This window comes from Pan troglodytes, chromosome 11, assembly GCF_028858775.2.
Source record: "Pan troglodytes isolate AG18354 chromosome 11, NHGRI_mPanTro3-v2.0_pri, whole genome shotgun sequence".
In the NCBI taxonomy this organism is placed as follows: Eukaryota; Metazoa; Chordata; class Mammalia; order Primates; family Hominidae; genus Pan; species Pan troglodytes.
This window is the reverse complement of record NC_072409.2, coordinates 37,998,780-38,004,546: the sequence shown is the minus strand read 5'-3', so window position 1 is coordinate 38,004,546 and position 5,767 is coordinate 37,998,780.

Below are 5,767 nucleotides of genomic sequence, written 5' to 3'. Positions count from 1 at the left end.
TGCCCAGGAAGACCTTCAGAGTGTAAAAGACATGTCTCCAGCTTCCAAATCTCCACCTTCCAAATCTAACCCAGAATGTCTCTTAGGTCCATGGCTAAGCCAGAACTATACAAGGAACAGAATTCTGGGAAACAGTACCAAGTTAGCTTAGCTAACCTGACGTAGTACAAAGCTGCTGCGTCTGGTGTGGAGGTTTTAAAATATGTCTATGAATACTTTGCTATGGGGAAAGACAGTCACCCTTTTGTGAGGTTATTCAAACAGTGTATGGGGAAGCTCACAAAGAGGATTGACATCTGAAAAACAAAGAGTTTGCTTTCAATCCCTAACAGCTGTTTCAACATTAGTCGCTACTACCCTCATCTTTTCACTCAAGTTTCTAATTCAGCAGCAGACATAGATGGAGAGCAACTGAGCCCTCTTACCAAAAACCAGCACTAACTTGACAACTGTGTGTGTGTATGAGCCACCTTGGAAGTCTATTCTCCAACCCCAGGCAAGACTTCAAATGACTCTTCCCCCAGGTGACATATTGCTGACTACCTTAGGAGAGACCTCAAGGCAGAACTGTTTAGTTAAGCTACTTCCTGATCTTCAGAGACTGTGAGATAATAAATGTTGGTTGATTTAAGCCTCTAAATATTAGAGTAATTTGCCGTATAGCAATAAGTAACTATACACCTAGGTATCAATTATTTAGAGTAATCAGGTACTCCAAAAACAAGTAGTAAAAGCTTCAGAGGCCGAGCGCAGTGGCTCACGTCTGTAATCCCAGCACTTTGGGAGGCTGAGGCAGGTGGATCACAAGGTTAGGAGTTTGAGACCAGCCTGGCTAAGATGGTGAAACCCCATCTCTACTACAAATACAAAAATTTGCTGGGCATGGTGGCACGTGCCTGTAATCCCAGCTACTTGGGAGGCTGAGGCAGGAGAATCTCTTGAACGCGGGAGGTGGAGGTTGCAGTGAGCCAAGATCACACCACTGCACTCTAGCCTGGTGACAGAGCAAGACTCTATCTCAAAAAAAAAAAAAAAAAAAAAAAAAAAAAAAAAAGAAAGAAAGAAAAAAGAAAAACAAACAAAAATTTCAAAATCCATGTATTATGGGCTTGGAATATGTTCACCAAAACCACCTCAACATCAAATTGTTGTGGCACCAGCAAGTCCAGTGGCCAGTACCTTGCAAGTCTAGCCATTTTAAAATCAACAAAGTGGGCCTCAGGAAAAGATGGGGTGTAGACATTTGAAATGCACGAGTCCTGGAATTTTCATGCAGCCTGGTTTTCATTCTGACTCTGTCCCCCACGACTTCCTGACCCGCCACTTTTCTAGGTTGCTTTTCAACTCTGGCTTTTGGGCTTCTCAACAGTTCTACCTGTAGCCTCTTATTCAGCGCTCCAAGCTCCTCCCCTCATTTGCTCCCTGGACAGCTGGATTCTTCAGGTTGAGGTATTTCTATTTCTCTCAATACCCATTTATTATAAAAGATATTTGAATATATCTGGCAATCTGAAGAACAGTTTCCATTTTATGGAAGGGGATGTTGAGATAGAAAATCAACTTTATGTGTGCATTGGTAAGATCATATAGGGCATCACTGCTATTTCTTGAAGCTTCCTAAAAGCTATCCTTCTGCTTGGCTGTTGTTTGATGTTGCATTTACGAGAAATCTGCAAAGAGGCAGATTGGCAGTCAGAGATTACCTAACAGGATAACTGTACCTTGGTGGAGTCAGCACAGATCAAAGATTATCCAGTTCGCCGGGCGCGGTGGCTCACACCTGTAATCCCAGCACTTTGGGAGGCCGAGGCAGGTGGATCACAAGGTCAGAAGATTGAGACCATCCTGGCTAACACGGTGAAACCCCAGCTCTACTAAAAATACAAAAAATTAGCCAGGCGTGGTGGCGGGTGCCTGTAGTCCCAGCTACTTGGGAGGCTGAGGCAGGAAATTGGCGTGAACCCGGGAGGAGGAGCTTGCAGTGAGCCGAGATGGCACCACTGCACTCCAGCCTGGGCGACAGAGCAAGATCCGTCTTGAGAAAAAAAAAAAAAGAAAGAAAAGAAAAGAAAATTTTGTTGAAACCAGGCTGGGTGCAGTGGCTCATGCCTGTAATTTCAGCACTTTGAAAGCCTGAGGTAGGAGGATTGCTTGAAGCTTAGGAGTTCAAGACCAGCCTGGACAACAAAGAAAAACCCCCTTTCTACAAAAATAAAAATTTAAAAAATGAGTTGGGCATGGTGGTATGCTCCTGTAGTGTCAGCTACTAGGGAGGCTGAGGTGGGAGGATCGCTTGAGCCCAGGAATTTGAGGCTGCAGTGAGCTATGATCATAACCTGCACTCTGGCCTGGGTGACAGAGCAAGACCCTGTCTCTAAAAGGAATAAAAAAGGAAAAAAAAAAAAAAGATGTCGTTGAAATCAACTACTATATCAAGACTGCTTGGTGAGCCTGGATCCTAGCAAAAAAGATACAATATGTATAGCTATTCTCAGCAACCTGTGGAGCGCAATGCATCACTCATCTCCATCACAGGAATGGATCTCCTGAAGGGACCCTCCAGCATTTGAAAAAGGGACAAGTCACATGGATGAGTTCTTTATGGTTTTCTTTTCCTAGACTCTGTGTAGACGCTGCCCTTCTGTTAACACTTTCTACAAAGAAACTGTAATAGCTTTATTATTGATAAAATAGCTCACATTTATTGAGTGTTTTCTCTGTGTTTTCAAGAAACCTATTTAATTTGATGTAAGTGATCCAAAGTAAAAAAAAAAAAAAAAGAAAAAGAAGTCAGTTGTCCAAGGTAGCATGCAGAACTAAGTCAGGGATCAAGGAGAGAGCTGGGAAGGCAGTCACCATATTGCAGGCCTGAGTAGTTACCCTGCCCCATTAGTTTGTAAGATAGTCTGCTCTCTTTATTTGAGGAGAGACACATGACTAAATATGAGTTTCCCACGTCTCCTTAGCAGCACACCTACATGTGGCTCATGTCAATCACCGTTATTTATTTATTACAGCATTAATTTTTTTATTTTTAAAATTTTATCTGTTTATTTATTTTGAGACCAGGTTATGAGACTGGCTAATTTTTGTATTTTTGGTAGAGATGGGGTTTTGCCACGTTGCTCAGGCTGGTCTTGAACTCCTGGGCTCAAGCGATCCACGTGCTCCAGCCTCCCAAAATGCTGGGATTACAGGCATGAGCCACAATCTTCATTATTTAAATCAATAAAATAACACTGATCATTTGCTGAAGTTAAGACTAGAAGCTTTTACCTACCCAGCCAGGTAGGCATCATATTCCCATCTTAGAAATGAGAAAACTGGCCGGGCATGGTGGCTCATGCCTGTAATCCCAGCACTTTGGGAGGCAGAGGCGGGCGGATCACGAGGTCAGGAGATCGAGACCATACTGGCTAACATGGTGAAACCCCGTCTCTACTAAAAATACAAAAAAAATTAGCCAGGCGTGGTGGCAGGCGCCTGTAGTCCCAGCTACTCGGGAGGCTGAGGCAGGAGAATGGCGTGAACCTGGGAGGTGGAGCTTGCAGTGAGCCGAGATTGCGCCACCACTGCACTCCAGCCTGGGTGACAAAGCGAGACTCCGTCTCAAAAAAAAAAAAAAAAAAGAAAAAAATGAAATGAGAAAACTGAGATTCAGGAGCTTAACTTAGTTCACGTTTATCTAGTGCTTTTTCCACACTGTATCACTTTATCAATCAAATTTCCAATCTGAATTGACCTTCTAATGTCACACCCCAATAGTTTTCCCTTGACCGTATCTGCATTTAAGAAGGGAATCTTCATGGACTTATAATATGGCACTAAGTGGAAAACAAGTGTAAATGATGTACAGCCTTGGCTTTCGGTGTGGTATCATAGTTTGTTTGCTAGCACATTGTAGCAACTCCCCTGGCATAATTTTAGTTTCCAGGCTCTCTGGACAATTTCAAGGCCTCCTGGACATCAGACAAATTATTGTTAAAATAATGAATGAGATGCCTGTAATCCCAGCACTTTGGGAGACTGAGGTGGGCAGATCACTTGAGGTCAGGAGTTCGAGACCAGCCTGGCCAACATGGCGAAATCCTGTCTCTACTAAAATTACAAAAATTATCCAGGAGTGGTGGCACATGCCTATAGTCCCAGCTACTTGGGAGGCTGAGGCAGGAGAATTGCTTGAACCCGGGAGGCGGAGGTTGCAGTGAGCCAAGATTGCACCATTGCACTCCAGCAGACTCTGTCTCAAAAAAAAAAGAAAAGAAAAAGAATGAGGACCAGTATAGCTCTTAGTTTAGGGTCTTTATTTTTATTGGTGCTTCTGCCCTGGATTGTTTTTTGAGGGAAGAAAGAAAGGGTTGCGTGATTCTTTGTACATAGTGAAAACCTAGATCAGTTTTTATTTTAGGGCTATGGATAGTGGGAGTTGGGAGGGCAAGCAATAGTCTCAAAAATGTTCAAGGAATTAAAACACAAAAACGGAAAATTGCAAGTGTTGACAAGGTTGTGGAAACTTGGAACCCTCAAACATTGGTGATGGGAATGTAAAATGATTCATTCAGCTACTGTGGAAAACTTTTTGGCAGTTCCTGGAAAAGTTAAACATAGAATTACCCTATGACCCAGAAAGTCCACTCCTAGGTATGTATCCAAAAGAACTGGGAACAGGTACTCAAATATGTGTACAGGCATGTTCAGAGCAGCACTATTCACAATAGCCAAAAGGTGGAAATAACCCAAATATCTATCAAGGGATGAATGAATAAACAAATTATAATATACACATACAATGGGATATTAATCAGCCATAAAAAGGAACGAAGTACTGATCCACGCCTCAACATGGATGAATCTTAAATACAGGCTAAGTCAAAGAAACGACACAAAAGGCCGCATATTGTATGGTTGCATTTATATGAAATACCCAGAAAAAAGTAAACTCACAGAGATAGAAAATAGCTGAGTCGTTGCCAGGGTCTGGAGGAAGGAGGGACTGGGGAATTACTGCTTAATGGAGTATGAATGTTTCAGAACTAGATAGAAGTGGTTGCTCAACATTATGAATGTAATAAATGCCACCAAATCGTTCGCTTTTAAGTGGTTTATGTTATGCGAATTTCACCTCAAAAAAAAAAAAAAAGTTAAAAAGCCTTCTCTGCCTTTCTCTGGGGTTGGAGTCTTCCCAATGGATCCAGGGCAAAAGAAACATCCAGCCACTCTGTTTGCAGGAGGAGCAAAGGGTGGCTTGTCCCGACAGTTTGAGCTGTTGTGCATGCATTTACACACGCATTAATTCCAAATGAGTCAGCACAGTGTCCGAGACAGGTCCTGGGCTCCAGTGAGCACAGTCGCTGTCCTGGGGGAGGCACGTTCCGCAAATTAACAGAAGTTCTGATAAACTCAGCATAGGGGGATTCGCTGTCCCAAGTATCAAGGAGTCCTAAAAGAAAAGGGCCTATTTCAGTCGGGGGACCTGGACTGAACTAACTCGTGTTCATGGCCGCCAAATCCCGTGTGACAAATGTATTCTTTTGTTGTTCATAGAAATAAAACAGTTTTTCGGGCCGCTTCAGGAGCTCCTCTGCAAAGGTGGGGAAAAAAGGCAACTAAATCAGCACGAGGACGTCAGCCCGAGGATGTCAGGAGCGGGGTCGGTGCGGACGGGCAGGTGGGCGGGGGGGCACCCCGCGCCCCGCCCCAGTCCCCTGGAGGCCGGCGGCCGCAGCTCGGGGAAGTGGGGACTGGCGCGGGGCCGCGCTCCCGCCCT